Source organism: Danio rerio, chromosome 21, assembly GCF_052040795.2.
Source record: "Danio rerio strain M-AB ecotype USA chromosome 21, GRCz13ab, whole genome shotgun sequence".
In the NCBI taxonomy this organism is placed as follows: domain Eukaryota; kingdom Metazoa; phylum Chordata; class Actinopteri; order Cypriniformes; family Danionidae; genus Danio; species Danio rerio.
The window spans coordinates 6,770,795-6,797,343 of NC_141041.1; the positions used below are offsets into that span (position 1 = coordinate 6,770,795).

At 35.5% G+C, this 26,549-nt stretch overlaps 1 protein-coding gene and 2 long non-coding RNA genes across 3 annotated transcripts in view; 1 reads left to right on the plus strand and 2 right to left on the minus strand.

Moving 5' to 3' along the window:
• Positions 1–26,549, minus strand: part of LOC137488778 (uncharacterized) — a 200,591-nt gene that overhangs the window by 123,207 nt on the left and 50,835 nt on the right. The gene's annotated exons all lie outside the window — the stretch shown is intronic.
• Positions 9,257–11,921, minus strand: LOC147838733 (uncharacterized). The gene is made up of 3 exons (XR_015519979.1): positions 11,124–11,921; positions 10,303–10,816; positions 9,257–9,829 (listed from the first exon to the last, which is right to left on the minus strand). It is a non-coding gene; the product is annotated as an uncharacterized LOC147838733 (long non-coding RNA).
• shroom3 (shroom family member 3) overlaps positions 13,140–26,549 on the plus strand; it is a gene marked incomplete in the record, with an annotated part of 77,766 nt that continues 64,356 nt past the window's right edge. Inside the window, 1 exon segment of the mRNA NM_001278851.2 lies at positions 13,140–13,340.

Below are 26,549 nucleotides of genomic sequence, written 5' to 3' on the forward strand. Positions count from 1 at the left end.
TGGAAAAATTATGATAGTTCTAATAGTTTAATAAAATATTATTAAATAATATCGTCTCGCGACCCCCACTTTGAGAACCGCTGATGTAATACATGCTAATATTTTTAAAAAACGGGGTACATGCACACTTGCACTCACCAAAGATATATGTACAGTACATACATGTTTAATACATTTTCAGGACTTTCTGCTGAATACAAAACTCAAAAATACACTTGATTTCAAACAGAAATCTTTTGTAGCATCATAAAAGTCCTTACAGTCACTTTTTGATCAATCTAACGAGTTCATGCTGACTAAAAATGATCATTCATCTCCAAAACAATTCCTACTGATGTCAAACTTTGACCGATGCTGCATACAAAATTCACATTATTATCATCAGGATGGCTCAGTAGTGAAACGCAGTCTAGTGAAGGAGGATGTTGATTTACATATCCAGAGTCCAGAGGTCAACCGTCGGTGGGAAGGAGGGAAAGAAAGCACAAAGACACACACACACTTATTTTCAGGACTCCAGGTTTCCTTTTTTCGGTGTTGACTTTACTAAGCCTCGTGTGATCTCTGTCGAGCCTCAAAGAAAGACCCAACAAACCCGTCTTAGCCTCAGCGACAGGCCCGGCAACGGTCGCCGTGTGGCCCATGACATCATCGGCTTGCCATTCGGGAAGAGTTATACAAGAGAGGACTTAGGACTGTGTGTATAAGGAGGAGGGTTTTGGAGAACGTCAGTATAATCGCACATGTTGAATTGATGATGTGCATCTGAAACAGTTTTCCAAGCACACTTTATGACTGCGTTTGGGTCCGAGTGAAAATGGAGATCTTTAGTTTGGTCCGCCGGAAGCGAGCCTAAAGCCTCTTAATGCTGATTAGCAACTTTTCAGGGCGTTCGTTCAAGCTCATGTGAATGCTTGGAGAGATCAGGTCAGATTAGATGAAGGATTCTGAGGCGTTTGCTGAATCAGACAGGTATGTAAAACACGTGGCAGAAATGGCCATTTGGTTCTTGTGCATTTGCTTGGGGGGTTTTTATGAAAATGGTGTTGATGGAGCAAATCTGGTCCAAGTGAAAATGTTAATCTTTCTTTTAAGTTAATTGTTAAACAATTTTCCCAAGTGTATTTTTGTGTGTGCATGCTTGGGCTGGGCGATTTAGCAAAAAAAAAAAAAAAAATCTAGGTTTTTTTTATAAAGGTTGACCGATTCACGATTTCGATTTTTTTTTATTGTGTTACTAGTCTTCTCAAAACATTACAACAACATGACTGAAGTAACATCCTCTTTAAAAGTAACTTGAAAAACCATATGGTTAAGGAACATTGTATTTTTAATGGCCATGTCATACAAAAATCGGTCAAGGTGTAAATAAATATAAAACAAATTCACGAGTTAAATAGTGCTGCTGAAGATTTGAATAAGAAATATTTGTGTAAATATTGCAGTTGCAGGAATAGAGAGGTATGTTTTGCAAGTTTTGCTGAGTCTAGGAAAGATTGGCTGTCAGCTCGGCTTTGACTTTGTCTTCTTCTGATTGAATGACAGGTTGTAATGCTGCTGCCTTTTTCTTAAAAAGATACAGTGGAAGAAAAGGACTGAACATGGAAACTGTAAAGCCTAATTTAACCCAGTGTGTGAAGTTGTGGACGTATAGGAGCAGCAAATACAAGCACCAGATGTGTGTCTAATATAAAACAATATATTTAATCTATTTTTCTTTTTTCCCCTTTTAAATACCGATCATTTGATGCGCTTTGCTCCACTCTCTGTATTATGCTGCCTGATCTGTCAGGTTTTCAACTAGGTCCGCTAAATGACGTCATGGGGACGGGTACTTTCATTTTCACTGCTACAGTCCCTCACCTCTACTCGTGTTCAAACCAAAAGATCGGCGCGGTGTTTCACATGGCAGGCTTTTACGTCCTTCATACATGTTGAGATCGAGTTTATCGACTTGATGAGGAAATGTCTTGACAACCCACACAGATGTGCAACAAGTAAAATCCTACACTTTTTTAACAGGCAGTCAAGCAGGTCGCACACCAGAAGCGCCGCGACACGGCGCGCACATGACAGTTTAAACTATCACACACCAACCGCGCACATTCGCATGATATTTAACATGAAACTAATCAGATGGAGCTCTGTGGCATGGCTGAAATATGAACTGCTTCGTGAATCGTTGCTGGGCGGCGCTGGTGTGTGTATAGAAACTTGTTTAGAATTCTAAAATCTATGGCGCTGTGTGGTGCTGTGCGGCGCGTCGCCGAGAGACGCTTCTGGTGTGCTTCCTGCTTCATACAGAGAGTGAACCAAAGTGCATTGGTGCCATTATAACGTATTAAACATAAATTTTTTTTTAAAAATCGCGATTTCTCGATTTGATTCAAAATCAAACGGTCTTAAAACGTAAATTCGAATTAATCGAAAAAAATCTGAAAAATCACCCAGCCCTAGTGCATGCTTTAGCTTTGTTTTTCATATGCATGTTAAGAGCACTGAGATGCAACCTTAGAACACTGGGTTCCACATAATCGATTTGTTTTTACACATTTAAGTGGATTGAACATAAAACGTCGTCAGCTAAAAATCTCAAGAATTGCGTTGTTTCAGCTCATTTTAATTTCAAGAGTTGATGATTAATTATAAAGCCGTTTGGCATGCTGTCCCGGGAGAGAGCCCTGTGCTTATAAGATCCTCGAGCCTGGGGCTTCCTCCCATTTGCAAAATGAGAGGGGAGTTTGGGCTCAGGTAGATCCCGAGAACTCCCCTGCTGTAGTAGCTAATGAACAGATTAAGAGATAACTACTTATTTGGAGCATGTCTATGGTGCTGATTTGGATTAGTCAATTTACTTAAGTTGCATGTTTTTGAAGGGTGGGAGGAAACTTTGGAACCCAGGGAAAAACCACGTGAGCACGGAAAAAGCGTGTAAACTCCACACAGAAACGTTGCCTGGCTTGCTAAGGACTAGAACCAGTGATGTTCTTGCTGTGAGGCAACAGCGCTAACCACTGTGTCACTGTCACGATCCACAATCCAGAGATCATTGGTAAAAATTCACATGAACTACACACCACTCAAACTACCATGACCAGAATTCATTGAACCAATCAACACCTGCTCCAGCTGACCATCATCCAGACACTCTGGCTGCATCCGAAACCACATACTTCCATACTATATTGTACACTAAAATCAGTATTCGAGCAGAGTAGTATGTCAGAATTCATAGAATTCGAAAATCAGTATGCGAGAAGTACCCGGATGACTTACTACTTCCGGCGAGATTCTGGAGTGCGCATCCCATGCATGCTGCACTATCCCATGATGCCCCGCGAGCGAATTCATGAATGGGAGTAAAGCAACTCAATTGACGCAGGCAGGTCACGTGACCATGACAAAATGACGGATGTAGTACGTCCGAATTCCATTCATACTTTTGACGTTCATACTGTATAGAACATACTTTTCTAACGGCCGAGTAATACGTTTAAATTCAAATGCAGTACCTACTGAGTAGTAGGCGGTTTCGGATGCAGCCACTCTCTCACGCACACACATTCACAGCTGCAACTTATTCCCAATGATCACCAGGACTATATTTTTCAGTTTGTGTGCCCCTCTCATTGTCTGTTGTTCGATTTCCTCCCATTATGTCCATGTGTTCCTGGTTTGTTTTGCTTTGTTTTAGTTTGTCTTAGTTTGTCATAGTTCTTTCATTAAATGTTTATATGCTGCGTCTAGGTCCGCTCTTTGTGCTTTTCCTCTGAACATTACACCGGATGGTAACACACTGGGCCACTGTGCCACCCATCTAGGAAAGGAGGAGTAGAAGTGGAAGCGGGGGATTCTTCAAAACAAAGATAGCTGTTATATGGAACCTATAGGGTATTTATAGTGGCTTAGGAATGGTCTGATTGGTGAATCATAAATTGGATAATGCAGGACCAGCCGCAAGCAATCATAAGCACGTGATCCTCTCGAAATTAAATTATAAATGAACTTCAAGTAATTTGAACAAACAACATTATTTTAAGTGTACATAAAACAAAAAGCTAATTAACCTCAAAGTCAAGTGCTATTTTGGGGTTTCCGCCTGGATTTTGCCTACCCAGATTTAAAAGCTTCCCAAATCCAAATGCAGTTTGGTATCATTTTAAAGAAAACCCTTTTGATTTTCATAAAACATTGTATATGTTGTCTTTTTTTATAATAAACCCCTAACTTAATCGATTTGTGTTGGGACAACAGAAAGAAATTTTTTTACAGTGAACAAAAATAGGATCTTTAGCTTATTTTTACTGCAGTTCTTTTCCGGGTATGTAACCAAAATGTCAACAAGACATTGGAACAATGCAACCAAAACTGCTTTTTTTTACCATTTTATTTTGCCAAATTTTATAGCCCTTAGTTTTGAAGACTGCAGCACTCTAGAGCTCAACATGGAAAAAATTACACTCTTCAACTTGAAGTATCAACTTCTAAAGCTTCTCCTAATTTACTGGAGACGTAAATACAGACAAAAGAGTCAATTACGGACACCCATTAAGAGTGCAGAGCTATAACACTAATGCAAATAGCATGGCTCGGATGGAAATCGGAAGCTTGTAATTACAGTAATTTTGACTTGACGTGAATGAAGCGTCATTTTCTTATTTGTGGTCAGTGCCAATTATCCTGATTAAAGTACATGCAGTGTTTACTTGTGAATACAGATCAATTTTCTTTGAGTTTCAGTCTCTTCCAGAATTATTTCTCTTTGTAGATTCTCTTTCATAACACATTTTATGGGAGTGAGAGAAAAATAAACCTTTTTTTTTTACCACTATAAGAGATAGTCAGTCTCAACGTGACACTCAGGAACGCTGTAAATATTTAACGATGTCTTGTTAAATGATGCTTGTGTGCCAGAAACCTCCGGCCGACACCTGCCTGCTTCTCTCTCACCTCATAATTACTGCCTGGAAAACACAAGATACATCCACAATAGACTACCATCTTAGTTTACTACATAGTAGACGGTATACACCCTAAAAAGGATGCGTTGTTGTAATCCAAAATTCACTCAAAAAAAAGTTTGCTACATGTTCAAACTGCTTATTTTAAATGAGCTGAAACACAATTCTTCCGTTTCTTTTGTCAAAACTTTGTTGTTTATGTTTAATCCACTTAAATTGGTAAAAACTAATCATTTAACTTAATTCCTTCATGTTGCCCTAACACAAATCGACTGTGTGGAACCCAGCATTTTTTACAGTGTTGCAACAAACCCAAAACTGTGTTAATTTTCTCTATTACATTTAAATTACACTTTTTAACCCAATGAGGTTTGGCTGCACGACATTGGACAAATCTGACATCACGATAATTTTTTTTTTTTTTTTGCGATATATAGTGATAAGAATACAACTGCACCAGATGATGGTTGGAAAACATTTACATGGGCTGAATTTAAACAAACACGTTAAATTTAGTAATGTTCAAGGTCCCACTTTATATTAAGTGGCCTTAACTAATATGTACTTGCACAGAAATTAATACAATTTTAAATTTGTTACAATGTACTTATTGTGTAAATACATGTATTTATTGTGTACTTATGCTTGCTTAAATACCTGTTTGTAATTACATCGGTATATAACTTCTGTAATTACATTTGTAAATACACTGCTGACCATTCCCTACACCTTAACCCACCCTTAAACCTACCCATACCACCAAACCTGTTCATAACCCAACCTCTATCCCAACTCAAGAGCACCACAAGTGTTCTCAAATACATTTTGAACACAGTAAGTACATTGTATTTATTTTTTGATGTAAGTACATAGTAGTTAAGGACACTTAATATAAAGTGGGACCATGTTCAACTTGATTTGTTTAAATTAGTTGTTACTTAACATGTAAATCACTTGCGATTGACGCGCCTTGTATATACATTTATTTATTTATGCTCACTTTTATGCTGATTGTCTACGTCATATTTTTTGAGTTCACATAATTTATTAAAATACTAAAAAAACACATGCAGTTGATAAACTTTCACTCTATTATGATTAAACTCTAAATCAGGCATGTCCAAACTCGGTCCTGGAGGGCCGGTGTCCTGCAAAGTTTAGTTTCAACCCCAATCACACACACCTGGTCAGCTAATCAAGCTCTAACTAGGCGTTCTAGAAACATCGTTGCAGGTGTGTTGAGGCAAGTTGGAGCTAAAATCTGCAGGACACCGACCTTCTAGGACCGACTTTGGACACCCCTGCTCTAAATCTACTATATAATTAACTACAATCCCAACTCAACATTTCATATTCTGCTAAGTAACTATCGCGGATGCACACATTGCGAAATCAATGCTGATACAATACATTGTGCAGCTCTAGTCCATATTTGACCCAACATTTGGTTACAACAACCCAGCATTTATTTATTTTTATTTTTTGGCATACAGTGTATGCTGTATTCTGTCTTCTAGATATACAGATAGCATGTGAAAGATGATGCATTACGCAACAAGAATTTGCTAAATTGCCGTCTTATCAATTCAAGCCAAATTGATTTGTATTGCACCTTTCACAGCGCACATTCCATTCAGGACACTTTAGAGAAACTGATGATGTCAGTGCTTGAAATATCTCAATGTCTTCATGCATTGTAGGCACAGATTAGAGTTTATTGATAATGCAGATAACTTATTAAAACAAAGAATTAAGCTGGATGAACAAAATCACCAACTAAAATGGTTTCTGTGTAACAACAGTGTAATAAATAAACTAGAATAAATCTGAGCAATATACACCACAAAAGGCATATTTAAAACAAGAATCATTTGATGAGATATTAAAAGGCTATTTAAATCTCATAACAAGGTTTCTGTCAGCATGCCAAAAATCCTTTCTAAGGTGTTGCATCTTCAAATAAGACATCTTGAGCTCAGTACTTAACTTCTCTAATTGAAAATAGTTGGTAATCGCAAACAGTCAGTCTGTAAAAATGTTACCTGACTGGTCCAAAAACATGCTACGGATTTTGCCGGTCCTTTAAAACACAAACAAGACCTTCAGGTGTGTATATGACATATAAATTAAGTCTACAGTATAAAGTAAGGTTTAATTAAGTCCACTTAGTGTGTGTAATTCAAACTTTAGGCAATTAAAAAAGTGCACACATATTCACATTTTATAAGACATGATGCATTAGCTGAGGTTGTACCTGAACACACACACACACACACACACACACACACAAACACGCACATACACATACACATAAACATACACATACAAACACACAGCTATCTTTGTGGGAACTTCCCATACATACAAACAAAAACAAACACACAGCATGTGAGCTCTTAGCTCATAGAGGTAATTAATTTTATACTGTAAAAACTATATTCTGCACTGTAAAAACTTCCACACAATCGATTTGTGTTGGAACAACATGAAGGAATTAAAGAAACTTATTAGTTTTTACAAATTTAGGTGGATTGAACATAAAACAATTAAGTTGTCCCCCAAAAAAACTCAAGAGTTGTGTTGTTTCAGCCTATTTTAAATAAGTAGTTTGAACAAACAACAAACGATTACAGCTTAAACGCTTAAACCCACACTCTAAAAATATTGTTTAGACAAAACAAAAAAAATTAACGCAACAGCTTGCATTAATATATTAAAGTTACGACAACATCTAACAAAATGAAGTTCAGACAACAAACTTTATTATGTTAGCTAAATATTTTCCTCATTTTTACACAGCAAAAACCTCAAATCTATGAGTACTCAAAAATGTTGTTTCAGTTAGTTTTTTATTTTAAAAATTGAAAACATCAAGTGTTATGTACTTAATTACATGCACATTTTCAAGTTTAGAACCCCAAATAAATTAAGTAGCTGATATTGTTAAATTTTTTGTTTGTTTTCAAATTTACTGTTCATGCTTGTAAGAAATACATTTAACAACAACATTTTTGTTTTTCTGTAGTTTTTTTTTATTTGTATTAAACCACAGGTTTTCATTGTTTTACAAAACAAAAACATGTACTGTCCCATATTATCAGTGTAGAAAAATAACAAAAAATGACTTTAAAAATAAATAAACAACTCCATTAGTGTGAGTTATTAACCCAATTTCTTTGGGTTGCTACAAGTTTAATATTGTTTTAAAGCAACTGACAGATATTTTTACCTTTAAATTAGCTGCTTTTTTAAATTGACGAAATTATCAATATTTTCCTGTTTTGAAAACTTAAAAAAAAATATTCTGGTAATTTAAAAGTTTTAATCTAATCAGCATTTTAGAATTTTTAAGTTACAATAATGTATTAAACCATGTAGCGGTAACAGAGTTTTTTTTTAGAGTGCAACCCTAACAGAAACCCTTGCAGTTTTACATTTTCAAAATACTTTATTCATGCATGTGGAGCAAAAAAAATCCCCACAAGGTGACATTTTTCTGATGCTGCTATAATGGGATGTCCCCAACTTTTACACAGACACATCGGAGTGCACATCTGGACATCTGAACCCTAGCACACACACACACACACACGGAAACTGATCACATGCTCACATGGACCTGGACCTGTTTTATTATGGGCTGGCTGTGTGTTTAGATACTCGCTGACACCTCTGGTTTGTTTATGTCAACACAGGGAAACGGATCAGGATTATTATGGTAGTTATACTGCTTGTAATGTTGCATAACACGTTTCGGTGAACTGTGCCAGACCACTATACAAATGAACCTGAGAGAGAGAGAGAGAGAGAGAGCATTAAACAAACAGTGAGCACTGAGAGACAGAAGCAGAGATGAAGAACACACTTGGCAGATTCGACCACCCTTGATTATTTCTGACTAGTCTTTGCAATCAGCCATGGCACTGTCACACTGTCAATGTGTGCACTCCCTGGAGAAATAATAAAACGAGTCTGGAAAACTCACATGTTGATGTTCAACAACCAGATAGCAGGCTGTCTGCAGGGTTTAAAAAAGTTTTAAGCTGCTAAAACTAAATTTTAGGCCTTGAAAAGTCTTACATTTACAGAAATATTGTGTTGTAGGTCTAACAGGTCTTAATTTCCCTATGTCCATGAAAAGCTACTCATTCAGGTCAAAACAATCCAATCACCAGCAGTTCATCTCAATAGATGAATTACCATGTTTGTAAACATTCAGGATGCACGCAGGGAGGTTGCAGAAAAAAACAGGAGCGCTAGCATTTACAGTGAGGGAATGACATCCGATGCGGTACAGAGTTTGTTCTTGTCTTACAAATAAGATATATTGATTACATATTATATATATTAATTGACATGTATTTCGCAGTCCACACTTCAACGAAAACTGCATTTTCAAATGTATCTTTGGACAGCATTTTTATAAAGATTCATATTCATTTCTCAAAAACGGCATCTAAGTATGAACGGAAGGCTGGAATGGAGAGAAGTTTTTGAACGAAAATGTATAAGTGTGGACATTAAGGCTAATTTATAGTTCTCCGTCAAGCGCACGCATAAAGTTCGCCGCAGCCTTCGCGCGGCCCCATTGCCCTCTCTGTGGCTGACGCTCCCCTCTCAAAAAAATTTAACTACACTTCACAACGACGCATAGCACAAGCTCTGTGATTGGTCAGCTCGGTAGCCCTGAGCAGTTCGGGTGGGGGTGAGAGCCGCGCGAACCCGTTGGAGCGAGTGTTTACAAGTGTGGAGTCCTGTGAAGGAGATGCAGAGGGAAAATTTTGTTTTGTGTTTACTGTTTACCTTACGATTAAAGTTTTTGTACGTCCGCCAGTTATCACTTCTGAATAAGCGAGTTTTAGCTACTTCTCCATTAAGCAGGCCCGGATTGGCTAATCAGGAGGACCGGGAGAATTCCCAGTGGGCCGGTCCGTTTTTTGGCTGCGAGTGCCGGTGTCCCTAGCTCCAGAATCTGTTGCTCTCAGCAGTCACACTTTTTTAATTTATTTATTTACTTGACCACAGCCTTTTTATTCATTATTTTACCGCAACTATTCTCTTTTTATCTATTTTCACCATTCACTACACAGCTATTGTGGTCCAGTGGTTAGCACGTTAGGTTAAGGCGCCGTTTACTTGTTTTCATTTTTATTGTTAAGACATATAATACTGTTAGGGCTGTTGAACATTTGAAGTTCTAAAGCAGCTGTTTTCCCAAAAAAAAGACGTGATAGTGTAATTAGAAACTGAATTGGAAATTATCTTATTTTAATATAGTCAGTCGTGAACTGAGGTGGGCCGGTCTGAGGCTTGAAACTCTGAAAAGGAGTCCCACTCCGGCCCTGACATTAAGGTAGCATTCAGAAAAAACAAAACACCAGCGAAGAAACTCAACACAGAGGCACATAAACACCTTACTGCTAGCTAGTGTTTTGGAAGTGTTATTGCAAAGCAACACAAACAGAGCGCAGAAGTATAAATGAATGGCAACGTGCAAAGCAGGCGTTGTGTGTCACGCCGATCACTCGACGCAAAAGTATAAACCAGCCTTAGTGTGGCCTTAATTGTAGCTTTTCTAAGACTTAGATGCAGTTTTTGATGTTTTACAGCTTCCTGTGAGTGAAGCCACTAAGTGCTTGTGCTGGTCAAAGTTTGAATGTTTCTATGGAAACAGGCAGCTCACACACAGGTGCAGGATGCAGGACTCAGAACAGGTGTGGAGCAGGATGGCTTTCCCTTGTTCACACCTGCTGAAGCAATTCAAGAGCTCTCGTGATAGTGCAGACCACCTGCCCTTTCATTTAGAACACACACACATTTTTAGAACTCACATTCACATATTTAGAACACACACTCTAAATTTATACATTTAGAACACAGACTCTACATTCAAATATTGAGAACATACTTTCTAGATTTATACATTTAGAACACACACTCTAAATTTATACATTTAGAACACACACTCTACATTCAAATATTTAGAACATACATTCTAGATTTATACATTTAGAACACACACTCTAAATGTATACATTTAGAACACACACTCTAAATGTATACATTTAGAACACACACTCTACATTCAAATATTTAGAACATACATTCTAGATTTATACATTTAGAACACACACTCTAAATTTATACATTTAGAACACACACTCTAAATTTATACATTTAGAACACACACTCTAAATTTATACATTTAGAACACACACTCTAAATTTATACATTTAGAACACACACTCTAAATTTATACATTTAGAACACACACTCTAAATTTATACATTTAGAACACACACTCTAAATTATTATGTATTTAAAACCAACATATATTTATTTTCATCTCAAGTCATCTTTACAAATCCAATTAAAGCCAGCCCTAAAGCTGGTCTGTGTCTGCTCAGAATTCAGTGTAAAGACGCTATGCTTCATTAAATGTTTATGTAAATACACAATTTTTGAAAATGTATGCAGCTTCAGGTTTGATTTCTGTCCTCCCTTTGGTATGTACAAATGGTTTTAGATCTGGAATGGTTATGACTTGAAGTCATATAATTTGCATATTAACAAACAGAAGGAAACAAAAGAGCAAGAACAAGGCCGCTTAACTGCTTCATATTTTTGTGAAAGCAATGATAAATCTCGCCCTGGAATTTTTTGATGAACAGAACACAGAGCATTTATTAAATATATACAGTCAAGACCAAAATTATACACTCCCCTGGCAAATTCTGACTAAAAGTTACTTTAACCTGCAAGGTTTTTAACTGGAAATGACACACACTTCTCGCAAAAAAAGGCAAAAGAATAAAACACATTTCTCAGCTTTTATTTAAGTTTAAACAAAAACTTTAAGTCAGAATTTGCCAGGGGTATGAATAATTTCGAGCTTGACTATATAGTAACATTATAAATGTCGTGGCTGTCACTTCAGTTAAGTTTAATTGGTCTTTTATGAATAAAAAAATATTTAAATATATAAATTTAAAATATACACTTACTGGCCACTTTATTAGGTACACCTTTCCAACTGATGGTTAACGCAAATTTCTAATCAGCCAATCACATGGCAGCAACTCAATGCATTTTGGCATATATATATATATATATATATATATATATATATATATATATATATCTTACTTTTGGATTCGGTGTATCATGGCTTCCACATAAAAAATTTTTAAATAAAACTAATTTAATCACTAATAATAATCAGAAATGTTTTAAATTAGCATGTTAAAATAATTTCTGAAGCATCGGCTTACACTGAAAACAATCAGTTTTGCAATGCATGAATACATTTTTGTTTAATAAATATTTAAAATATATAAAACAAATTGTATTGTATATTACAATATAACTAATTTTACTGTATGTCCATAAAATGACTGCAGCCTTGGTGAATTTAGATGCTTATTTAAAAAATATTCTCTAGTGCGTCGACATATAGCACCCAGGTGCTCGCGCGACCCGAGTTCGATTCCCAGCTTGAGGTCCTTTGCCAGTCCTTCCCCTCTCTCTGCTCCCCATATATATATAGCACACAGATGAAGTCAGAATTATTAGCCCCCCTGTTTTTTTTTTTTAACACATTTTTAAACATAATAGTTTTAATAACTCATTTCTAATTACTGATTTATTTTATCTTTGCCATGATGACAGCAAATAATATTTAATTAGATATTTTTCAAGACACTTCTATACACCTTAAAGTGACATTTAAAGGCTTAACTAGGTTAACTAGGCAGGTTAGGGTAATTAGGCAATTCATTGTATAACGATGGTTTGTTCTGTAGACTAAAGAATCATGGGCTGATAAAATTGACTTTAAAATGGTGTTTAAAAAGTTAAAAACTGCTTTAATTCTAAACAAAATAAAAACATATAGGACTTATACACATACTAATATACACTGTAGCACTAAAACTGATTGAGAGTGAAAATGAGGACATGAACTCTGTTGTGAAACTCTGTTGAGTCACAGCATCTAGGAAATATTTAAATTAATCTAAATGCCCATTATATTGAGCAAGAATGAGGAAAAGCGAGCGGCAGAACAAGAGAGAGTGTGTGTTAGCCTGAAGGCAGGACTAAAAGAACCTGCTTTGTGACATCATCTCTGTGGCCTTGATCCTGATTGGCCGAGAGGACAGCAATAATGAGCCTCTGAGGTGTTTGAGAGCGAGCGAGAGAGAGAGAAAGAGATGTTGTTGTTCTGCTGTCAGTGTAAAGTCACTTTTCTCTATTAATACTGAATGAGCGCAGTTGGGATTTCTTTCCTGTTGTTTCGGATGTTTAACAGCAGCTTTGTTTGAGACGGACACTTTTGGTTTTTGGAGAAACAGCCACATTGACAGTCCATCAGTGAGACAGGTATAATAATACCCTTCACAAACACACATCTATGTTTTAAAACAGGTAGACGTTGTTTGTTATCATACATTTGAATGCATTTATATAATCTCTCTACTGTTTAATTAAGTGTCGATTGATAGTGATTTATGTATTGTTTTAGAAAATGGCAGCTGGCGAGCAATGAGAGTGAGTCAATCTCAAGCCATTTAAAACCACATTTTTCTGATTCCTTAATAATTGCTGTGCATGCAGTTTATTAATTATAAGACCATATGAACGATTTATACTGTTAAAATGGATTAATCACATTATATGACTGTTTAAGTGTCATTAAAGGTGGTGAGAATCAAAAAATCTTCATAATAACAAAAATATTCTGAAATCTCGCTGTTGTGAAAAGCAAAACAAGTTTATCTGCATGTCAATCAGCTGACAATTTGATGAAGCTTCCAGATGCGTTCGTCTGAATGTTTAACAGTATTGTGGTAGTGAATAAGATCATATTGTGATGGGTTTGACATTGGTTGCTGCGATGTTGTTTAGTTTTGCATGTGAACTTCTCATTTCCATATGTAAATATAAGGCTTGTGTGTGTTCAGTTTGTTTTGAGTACACTACAATAGATGATTCACTGATACAAATGTTAAACCGAGTTTTCTGGCTCAGTGTTTTCCCATTTATTTTTCCCAAAGGGGTTTAAAAATACAAATATTAGAAGCCACAAACTTGATATGAGTACAAGTATATGAAAATAAGTCAAATGTGCAAGATTGAGGAACTAAAATGTCACAACCGACTCAAAATCAACGGATAAATATATAAAACTGTGCATTTAAAAGTTTCAGTCGTGTAAAAATCATAGAACAATATTTCAAACAAACTATTTCTACAAATATTACACCTTGCATTAAGAGTGTGCGCAGCTAAATGTCTATTTAGTGCACTTTGTTAGCTGCAACTCTCTGATTGGTGGGATTTCAACACAGCATTATGGGTAATGTAGTTTTTACATTAATTCCGCTCGATATTAAAACAATACTGGAATATTGTCAATGGGTGGTTTCAACAACAGCACACACAATCAATTTAATCACTTTCCAAATCAAGAAAGTGGATAAAGATTTTACTTTCAGAACTGTAGTTTGCAGTTTCAAATCATCAAACGGGAAATCATCGTCTTAATTAGTAAAATTCAGGCTATTAGTTATACGAACAATTGCATCATTGGTCAGCTTAAATTGGTTTGATGTTGATTCAGTTTATAACTACAGTCTCATCTTATTTTATTTCATATATATTTTAGTATAAGTAACATTTATTGACCATTTAAGTAGGTTCAGTGCTGCAATCTACTTTAAATGTAGCTACTGTAACTGGGTTACATTCAGGGCCAGATTAACCAATGGCCATTATGGGCACAGGCCCACTTGGCGCCCCTACAAGGGGGGGAAAGTGCCGATTTTGGAGTGTCTATTTAGGCTCAGTGCAAATAACACACCTCGTTGGAATAAGCTGGTTAAGCGATTCCGCCCATCACTGCTTGATTGACAGAGACAACATAACTAAAGAGCGCAACAAACAGCAGCGTGACTGGCGTAGTTCGTAAAGCGCATGGCAACATGTTTTGACGCAATCGATCATGAACCTGGTTTCGAATCCAGCGTCTGATGAACTCATTCTTCTTTTTTTCCCCACTACATATCAGATTTTGCCTACTCTTCATCACGAGGAAGACAAGTAGGAATCATTAAGAAGTGTGTGTATTATATAAGACTGGATTGCAGAGGTGTTATTTTCAAATCATATGCATTATAATTTTGTAGAAGTTATACATTTAAAATAGCCGTAAATATATATTTTAATACTGCTTCTGTGAACTTGAACAAGTATATTTATTTTCACTAGTTGCATGGGTATTTTTTTCTCAAAAGTATGCTTTAAATGATATACAGTACATATATTTCTAGTCTACAAAGATTTAACTTTTTTTTTTTTTAAATGTGAGCAATACATTATAGATTAAGTTAATTATAAAAATATTATATAAATCAAATTTTTTAACAATTTTTTTTAACATTTTTATTTTGACATTTATTCATTTAGCAAACACTTTTAACTCCCTTAGAGTCCCTTAGAGTGTTTCATCATTTTTGAACCCATTCAGCTGATTTCCAGGTCTAGTGGGAGCCCTTTAAGCTTAGCTTAGCATAGAGTATTGAATCGGGTTAGACCATTAGCATCTCACTTAAATATTCCAGCTACAGTAGGTAACTTTCTAGGTAAGCATGGGCCGGTATAAGATTCTGACAGTGTGATAACCTTGCATATAAATACCACGGTTTTACGGTATCACGATATTGAGATTACTGCTCTAAAATATATTCTTTTTAAACGTCTGGGTAAAAAACAAAGCTTTATTCCCCTTTGTACACAATATGTTTTAATTTGAGAAACATTTAAAATATTTTGGAAGAGTAAACATGTCAGGCTAAATAATGAAAATTAATTACTGACTTCTGCTGTCTTCATTTGTTATTAAAGTTATTACACTGGAATGAGAGTTTAGTTCCTGGCATATTGGCCTAGAAAATATCAGCTTTTCATTTTACATGTAACCACAGAAAAGTAAAGCATTAAATAGGAAAATGATCCAAACTAATATCAGTGTTAATTTAGTACAAATCAAGCTCTTTTAGAGTGCTTTCACACCTGCCTTCTTTAGTTCGGATGAATTGCACTAGAGTTCGTTTTCCCTCTTGGTGCGGTTCATTTGGGCAGGGGTGAATGGAGCAATCGTACTCGAGTGCGCACCAAAAGCGAACCAAAAAAGCGTACCGAGACCTGCTTGAGAAGGTGATCTCGGTACACTTTCAAATGAACCCTGGAGCGGTTCGTTTGTGGTGAGAATATGATCCAAACTAAAACAGACCATACCGCAAAAAGTACTGCGCCTTTTGGACTAATCCAGCCACCATAGGCCGATGCGCTGTGCATTATGGGATATGGAGGAAAAATATTTGTTGACAGAGCTTACCAACAGAGAGAACAGAAAACATTACCTGATGGATCGTTGGTAGTATTTCCGCAAGATGACCATGTCACAGTTTAGCTAAATTAATTCATGCCTCCTCCTGAAATGACGTGCGATGCATTTAAACATTGTTTTCCAGCCGCGCTTCATTCTCGAAATGTATAGTTTGTCTAAAGTGATGCATGCAAACTATATAGTATACTATACAATCAGTCAGTGCAGTCGTCCTTCCATAGTAAAAAGCAACATTTTGTGTCTGCCGGTTTGTTTACTTGCGGGAGTTCTTTGGCATTTTCCCGCACATGAATTCTGACCAATCGATAAGCAGTTTAGGAACTATGTTCAACAGCATCTGGCCAATGAGAGATGTGGATTTTGTCAGATGACTGCATTTTGGTTCTTTTCAACTGGTTCGGACCAAAGCCAGCAGTGTGGTGTAATAACGACCCTAAGACGGGCGAAAACGCTACAATGTGTCATTTATTGACCTTGGTCTGGACTAAATGAAGCGAAATACAGAAGTGAAAGCACCCTTAAATATAAACAATTATAATTTATAACAATTAAACTTAGCCTAATTATGTTGATTCAATTAACTTAAATGTTAAAAACTAAAGCCTCATATTATTTGATTTGATATGTTTAATAAAAGTAACATTTATTGACCTTTTAAGTAGGTTTTGGTGTTGCAATCGACTTAGAGTAGCTAACTGGGTCACATTTTTTCATTTAGCAGACACCTTTATCCAAAGCCACTTAAAAATGAGAATAAAGGAAGCTTAAACCCCTCTTTAAAAAGGAACACTCTATTTGGGAAAATAAGCTCATTTTACTACTCCCTTCACAGTTTCACCATTTTTAAATCCATTCAGCCACTGCACTTTTAGTTTAGCTTAGCATAGATTATTGAATTAGATTAGCCCATTAGCATCACGCTCAAAAAATAGTCCCCAGTAGGTAACATCCAAGGCATCCACCACATGGCATTATTAAACATCATTACACCAGAACGAGAGTATAGTTCCTAGCCATATTACCTAAGAAACATAAGCTTTTCATTTTATGCTGGTCTTAGTACAGAATGTAACTACAGAAGAGTAAAGCATTAATTAAATAGGAAAGTTATCAAAACTCTTTGGTCATTTTTTAAGCCAGATACTAATCCGATTCAATGATCTATGCTAAGCTAAGCTAAAAGTGTCACCACCAGACCCAGAAATCGATTAAATAGATAAAAAAATAAAATAAAACAAAAACGTTTAACTCTAGGAGAGTTTCCCAATGAGCCTTTTTTTCCTTAATTTACTACAGCAGTAAATATTGAGTAATTTCCAGCTTGGGAAGCTAGTCATCTTGTCTGCGGAATATGTTTAATCTATAGCCGTATGCTCAGATTATTGGTGTGTATGTTTGTTGAGTTGAGTAGATGAATGAACGCGTGTTTGCACTTGCAATTAGACTCAAAATTGACCCAAATTTTCGGTCCAGATGAGAGAATCTAAAATAACACTGCAGGACAAAAACAGGTCAAAGCTGTATATAGTCAATGCTGCATCAATGCAAAGTGTGTTTACGACTGTCTTAAGCTTTTTCTGGCGTCACATAAGCTGCAGTCACTGTAAACACAGACAGAAAGGCCAGCGCAGGATAAAGCAAACGCTCTCCCCATCCAGAATGAAGAGAGTGAAGTCGGGTTATGCTGTTTGTTTTCAGGAGGCATCACTAAAGGTCAGCGTGTTTGCTTGTCAGCTAATTTATTAGCAGAAAGCTTTGTTAAACTCCTGGTGTGGCTTCAAAGAGCACTAAATCTTATTTAGAGCAAATATTTCGGCCGTTGTTTTGATCATCTCCTATTTTTCATCGCTCTCCCTTTGTTCCCTCGCTCTGCCAGTATTTGGTCTCTTCCTGTTCTCCGGTGATATCAGGTTCCTGCTCTTTTCTTTCATTCAGGCTTGTGTTCGGTGACCGAGGGCAGGCATGCAGGGGAGATGAACTGAAACGCTGTCCTCCATCAGCACAGGAGATGCAAACAATATTTTCTGCTCAGAATGGGCCTCGTTCAGCAACCCTGCATGTATGAAATGGAAATGCTTTTTGAACAAGACCCGTTTGTTCATTTGAATTGAGAAATTGGACTGAAATTTCGGGATGCATTTTTTACCACATCTTTATTGGTTTTAGTAGCTTTTTCAGTGATGATCTTCAAGTGTCTCCCTCTACCCAGGTGCTTTTTGAAGCACAGCTTCGTTCACACTATAGGGCTGTGCAATTAATCGAAAATCCGATTTCGATTATGGCTTCTAACGATTATGAAAAACCATTAATCGAGATACACGTTTATTCGATTATTTACCGCCCTTTGTCCAGTTGTCCTCACTTGTTGCTCTTAAAAGCACGAAAGACCGCATGCTTATGTGCATGTGTGTGCGGCGCGCAGACAGTCAGAAGCATGCGATCTGCACTTGGTCTCATTCGCACATTGTGACGAGCAGAGAGCTAAAGTCATTAACGTGAGCACTTTAATGTTCAAATAGGTGTCAAAACGCATTTAGTGATTATTCATATTAACCCTCATTTTGTAATAAACAAACGAGTGGAGAATCAAAAGACATGTGAGAGCGAAACCATTAAAGTGACAGGCTGCCGCCTTATGATGATTAATAAAACAACGAGAAAATCCCTCTTTGCTCTTGAAGACTTTTGTAGCTAAAGTGTTTTTCTTACGGTGAAGATGCTAAAAGCACAGTTTGTTTCATATTTTTATTCTATTGTATTTATTTCTCTTTCCTTTGCAGTGAGGAAAATATTATATGCAGTTGAAGTCAGAATTATTAGCCCTCCTGAATATTAGCAACCTTTTTCCCCAATTTCTGTTTAATGGAAAGAAGATTTCTGAACATAATAGTTTTAATAACTCATTTCTAATAACTGATTAATTTTATCTTTGCTATGATGACAGCTCATAATATTTTAGTAGATATTTTTTTTCAAATACAAACATTCAAATTCAAAGTGTGATTCAAAAGCTTAATTAGGGTAATTAGGCAACTCATTATATAACAGTAGTTTCTTTTGCAGACAATCAAAAATAAATAATGCCTAAAGGGGCTAATAATATTGACCTTAAAAGAGGTTTCAAAATATTTAAATGTGCTTTTATTCTAGCCAAAACAAAACAAATAAGCCTTTCTCCAGAAGAAAAATATTAGAGGAAATACTGTTAAAATTCCTTGCTCTGTTAAACATCATTTGGGAAATATTTATTTTAAAAAATTCTCAGGAGTGCTAATCATTTTGACTAATAATCTAAATATATTATTAATAAAACTAATAATCGTTTGGAATAATCGTGATTACAATTATGACCAAAATAATCATGATCATGATTTTTCCCAAAATCGAGCAGGCCTAACTCACACTTCAAACACTTGACTAATATAGCCTTCTTCGCCTACGTAACATTGCGCGGATTAGTCTTTTTCTATTACAGCCTGATGCGGATAGGCTTATCCATGCCTTTATCACATCACGTCTTGATTTCTGTAACTCACCAGCAAGCTCTTTGAGGCCCTGTATACACTAGTGCGTTTTAGTTTTAAAACGGCGTTTTAGAATGAAAACGATCCGCGCCCACACTAGCGTTTCACCCAGCATTCCTGAACAGCTCACCGTCTACACCAAAACGACTGAAACGCACATCCGTGACCACACACTCTGGCATGCGCTGCAGCATATCTAGCCAGATGAGACCTGTGCTCGTCAGACTGCTCATCAAGGATCTCCCGCTGGATCTAATCTCACTATATTTGCTAAACGTGATATTTCATTCATCTAACAACATATTCCTCAACTTTGGTCTTTTGCATCTATCACTTGTTCTCAGGTTATGTGTTTTGGCTGAGGGCAAATATAAGTTAATGTAACCATGTACATTCTATATATTGACTGAATGGTTGCCTTTATTTCCATTATTGTATAAACTTATTGTATGTTATACTTTTATAATGGCCATTATTGATTATTAAAACTGATATTCAGCAAAAGAGGGTATGTTTATTATTTCAATGAAAATGAAAGGAGGCAGTGATGTTATAGGCTCCGTCTTGTTATAAATATCCACACAGTGAAGATGACGCTCATAGATGCAGCACAACGCCTCGACATTTCTGGTGTTTAAGTTGTTAATATCAAAAAGAAAATAGGCAGTTCCTTAAATCATGTTTTCATTTTATTGTTGAGAAAGTTAAACAACGTAGCCAGGGTGATGTGAATGAGGTTATACAGTACACTGTTCCCTTTGAAGATTTACCCGACATGTCCTCGGGAGTCTGTTTTCCATATCAAACTTTCGAAGTCTGAACTTACAAGGAGAGGATGCAGGACTGAACCATGTGTGTAGGCTACCTAATATTGAGGAAAAGCCCCAATCAGATAGGCGAATGTCTGCAGCCCTGCCTTTGTTTTCAGATGTCTCCGTTATCCCCCATCCACACTGAGACGGAGCAGCAGCATTTTAGAATGAAAACGGCCTCCCCAGTGCTTCCAAAACGCTCAGCGCTCGAAAACTCCAGCGTAGTGTGAACTAATGTGTTTTAAAACGAAAGCACATTAGTGTAAACAGGGCCTGAGACGTTTACAGTACATTCAAAATTATGCTGCACGGGTTTTGACACTTCCTCGCGCCACCATATCACTCCTGTACTTCAGCAACTTCACTGGCTTCCTGTTAAGTCACGCATTGATTTCAAGACTCTGATTTTAACATATAAAGCAGTGCATGGGCTAGCACCTGACTACATCTTTGACCTGGTAACTCTGGCCACTTCCGCCCGCAGTCTTCGTTCTTCAGCTGGACTTTTGCTGTATCAGCCACGCTGGAAACTATAGACTATTGGTGGTCGTGCTTTTTCGTATAGTGCGCCTAAACTATGGAATGGCCTGGCCATCAGCATCAGGAATGCCGCTTCTCTGGACTGTTTTAAGAAACTTCAAGACTCACTCTTTTACCATTGTGTTTAATTTAGATGGCTTATTTTTGTTAATTTAATCATCCAATTGTACTGAATAGTTCATGTTTTATTGTTTTATTGTGGTCTTTTTTACTGTTTTTATTGTTCTGCTTTGTTTGCCTTGTAGCGCTTTGGGTCTGAGAAAAGCACCCTATAAATAAAATGTATTATTTTTGATTTTTTTTTTCTTCAATAATTTAACAGTACCATCAGTTTACACATTTTTACAACCTTTTAACACCCCAACAGTGGAAGTTACAGTAATTAGATATTGCTACCATAAATCCAATGAACACAGATAAACAATAAATACTCAATAAATAAAAAAAGCACACAAACTAAAAATTATAATAGTAAAAAAAAAAAACAATAATAATAAACAAATAAATAAATAAGATAATTACACTTTTACCGCGCGTCTCTCCACCTCATTCATCCTCCAAAAATACCAAATAATTTTGGATAAAGATTTATCAAGTTCAAGTTCTATTTATTTATATAGCACGTTTGCAACTGCCACAAGGCTGCACAAAGTGCTTTACAGAGGAAAAAAATAAACAAATGGTATGAGCATAAAAACAGTAACTGCAATAGGCACATAATAGGAAAGAACATAGAGTGTAACAATAAAAAGAGCAAAAAAAAAAACAAAATAGAAATTTTGCCTTTAAAAGATGCGACCACAGTTGATCACACTAAACAAGATTAAGAACAAGATCGTTTTTTAAATTCGATTCCTTGTGTCACCTGTGGCCAATGTAGAGACCTCAAAATAGGAGTGATGTGCATATTTCGGGCTTTTTGTTAAAAATCTAGCAGCTCCATTTTGCACTAACTGTAGGCGAGCAATCTGAGACTTAGGCAGCCCAAAATAGAGAGAGTTACAATAGTCCAACCGGGAGGTTATAAGCGCGTGTATGGCAGTTTCTAGAGAGTGTGAAGGAAGAGAGGATTTCATTTTAGAGAGAAGGTGGAGTTGGTAGAAACTATTTCCAACCACTTTTGAGATATGTTTATAAAATTTTAAGTTCTGGTCTAATGTTATGCCCAGTTACTCCTCCAAGTTGCCCAACTTGGGGCGTTTACAGTCCGACAAATCATTGTTATTTTTTCATATGCACATTCCCCAATTCCGTAACCCATTCTTGAAATGATGGTGGACCTGTTGAATGCCCTCCCCTCATAATAATTTGTGATTTTAGTAGCTTTTAACATGTACTACAGAAATCAAAACAAAACATACAAAAAATAATAATGAATAAAAAAATAATAATAAAACATAGGTATAATAATAACATATATACATAGGTAAATGCATGTACTTAAACATACAATATAAAGTTACATTTACATAACAACAACGGTATATCAATAGCAGGTGATACAGGAATCCTACAAAGGGATTCCCAGTTTTGAAAAGGCTGATTTTTCTAAATCTAAACAATAAGACAACTCCCGCAACCACTGTCCAAAATGTGGGCTTTCTGAATTTTTTCAAAAACTAGCTAAGTTTTGCATGTAACTGTAACTGAAAGTTTCTTATCTGAACTAGTAAAAGTGCTAGTAATAGGAAAAAAAAAATTAAATACAGTTTTGGACATTTGGGTATATCCTGATTTAATAGCATGGATAAAATGGTTAGAATTTTCCTCCAAAAATGTTCGACCAAAGGAAACTTCCATAAACAATGAAAAAGATTTCCTATCTCTTTATTGCATTTAGGATACATTTTAAAGCCGATTCAATTTATGTCGCAAAATGACATGCTGCACATTTATATACTGTTGTTGTTACTATTAAATGATTATAAGTAATAGTTTAATGGAAATAAATTAAAATAGTAATATTTCTTAAGAACATGCATATTATTTAGAATTATAATAATATATATTAGCTTAAGCAAAAACGTTTTACAATATAATAATTACTTCTACGAATAACAATTATTCGAATTGTGTGATTATGATCGTGATATACTGCATATAATTATAGCTTTTTATTTTAAAATGGTGTAAGAATTTATTTTTTATTTAATAATCTTAAGAGTAATTTCATAAATAAATTGGTGGTTTCTATTTTTTTCCGCATTTTGCTGTTATTTTTATTGCTACTACTATTATTCATATCATCATTATTCATTAATTAATAACAAACAATAATTTTATATCAATAAGTTGATTTCCATGATAAATAAGTTGATTGACACAATATTAGATGCTTCTAGCGCATTTATATACTGTTGTTGTTTTATTATTAAATGATTTTAGGTAATAGTTTAATAGAAATGTATTGATAATTCATTAAAAATAATATGTTTTTGTAAATTATAATAGTATATATTTGCTTAAGCAAAAAAGTTTTACAATATAATAACAGTAACTTCTACGAATAATTTTGTATAATCACATTTTGCTGTGTTATTTTTATTATTATTGCTGAATAATTAATAACAAATAATAATGTAATATAAATAAGTTCATTATTATATATTGATGACTCTTTTAATAATTCTTTTATAATTCATTTAAAACATTAATTTAATTATGCCAATAGTTTAGGTGTAAAAATGTACAATATAACAACATCATCGTATATATTAACGTTAGAATTTATGATTATGATAATGATTTTGAATTATATATACAGTACACACACACAGCATGTACTGTACATCTATTATAGCTTTTACAATAATACACATTTTGTTAGCATTTTAATTGCTGCTTTGTGTGCTTTTTAGCATGCTCCTGTGTTATTTAATGTCCGTCCTATATTTAATGTCAGTCTTATGCAAATCAAAAACTTAAATATGCAAGATTTGCATAAGTATTCAGATTATCAATTATGTTCATAAACTAAAAACAAATGTCTGCCCTTTGTCTTTGTATTGCTTTCAAACAGGAACAAATACAACCCGATCAGCACTAATATCAAATTCCCACTTGCCCATACAAACGGCAGCATTATTGAAGTAAACAAAGGCTTTATTAAATGCTTTGCATGACCTTTCTGTCGTTCTTCTATGTTCACGTGATAAAACGACGCCTGTCAAAATGAATTCTTTCGTTTCTTTGTTCCTTGTTGCTCTCCCATGCATGCTTTCTCTAGGCTGCTAATGGCATTCCTGCAGCGGGTCAAGCTGGTTTAGGTTTAAACACTTTCACAGAATCTTTAAATGCAGGTGAAGGGTGTGTTCAAGGAAAACAGCATGTTTTGAAAGGGTACGTCCCCTTGTTTTGAAACACAAACCCTACACTTTTATATTTCCACTCATTTGTGAATCCATGAAAAGCATTTAGCATCCAGGGAGCAACACAAAAACTCTTTAAATTATGGAAAATTTTGTGTTTTATGAAGGTTATTCACTCTAAAAAGTATTTTTAACAATTGGCGAACCAAAAAATGATGCTTCTGTAGCATAGATGGAAAAATGACCTGCTAAAAACCTTTCAGAGCTGACTTTTAAAGAGTCACGAAAGACTAAATTACATATTTATGATAACATTTTTTGCAATTCACTTTAATTCATCTTTATTTCTATAGCGCTTTTACAATTAAGATTGTGCCAAAGCAGCTTAACATAAGAGTTTTAGTAAATTGAAACTGCTTTCATTTTTGCATATGGGTAATTTTTTAAAGTTTAAAACTTATTTACAGCTCAACAGCATGTTTATATGTGACCTTTGACGATGGATCCAGTGTCAATTAAATTTTTGGAGGATCAAAGCTTTCCATTGATGTATGATTTGTTAGAATTAACCAATATTTGGCAAATATATGTGGAAAATACTTTTTAAAAAATTGCCTTAAAAGTTGTGTAAATGAAGTGCTTAAAAAGGCATATTACTAACAAAAGAATTAATATAAAATAAATAAATAAATAAGAATTAAGCTTCGATATATGTACAGAATTTAAGGAAATTTACTAAATATTTTTATAGAATGTGATATTTACTTAATATTCTAATCACTTTTGGCTTAAAAGATAAATCAAAAGTTTATTGACTCCGTTGAATAACCATTAAAACAATCTTTGGCCTCACTTTTATTTTGTTGACCCATGCAATGTATTTTAGCTATATATATATATATATATATATATATATATATATATATATATATATATATATATATATATATATATATATATATATATATATGAATAAAATGTTCAGGCGTTTGTTCTTGTTGCTTAGGGACCGAACGCACACAAGTACATCGCATTTGGTGAGCGAGAGCAACTCTCCAGATCAACACGAATGATCGCGTTTATCAAATTTGCTTACACTAAGCGTTCTAAAGTGTATTTTCCAAGCAAGGATTCTGACACAGCAACGTGAAGCAGATGCTTAACAAAAGTTGCATGTAAGGGGGAAACACGTCAAACTTAATGACACATTTGAGGGCTCATGGAATCAACTTAAAGGCAGAGGAATGCACGGTCTCTGAAAGCTTGCGACATCATCTGGCACTTTCAATAAGCACGTACATGGACACCAATGCTTCGATTTTAATATGATTTAGACAATACTCAGATTAAGAGTCTAGACTACCATGTAAACAGTGATTTTTGATTCCCTTAAAGGACCACAGACACCTTCATTGTGAAATGCGGAGGTTTTTTCTTTCCATACAATGTGCTGTATCAAATTCCATTAAAAGAGCACTCTTCCACCAGTCCTTACTTAATGCTCGCATCAAATACCTCAGTTTGTCATGGGGGCATGAATGAAATGTTCCTGAATAAAAGTGAAACTGCAGTTAAAGTCGAAAAATTAAAAATGAAACACCTGAAATTCCCATCACTGTGTATAGGTTTGAAAAATACGGAGGGGAATGAGATTCTAGCATGCAGACCCTGTGATGAAGAGAATCAGCACCTCCGAGGCCAAGTCAGAGGCCATGGTGCTCCACCGGAAAAAGGTGGTTTGCAATCTCCAGGTTGGAGGAAAGTCCTTACCCCAGGGTGGAGGAGTTTAAGTATCTCAGGGTTTTGTTCACGAGTGAGGGAAGGATGGAACATGAGATTGACAGGCGGATTGGTGCAGCAGCAGCAGTATTGCGGTCGATGAACCGGTCCGTTGTGGTGAAGAAGGAGCTGAGCCGAAAGGCAAAGCTCTCGATTTACCGGTCAATCTACGTTCCTACTCTCACCTATGGTCATGAGCTTTGGATCAAGACCGAAAG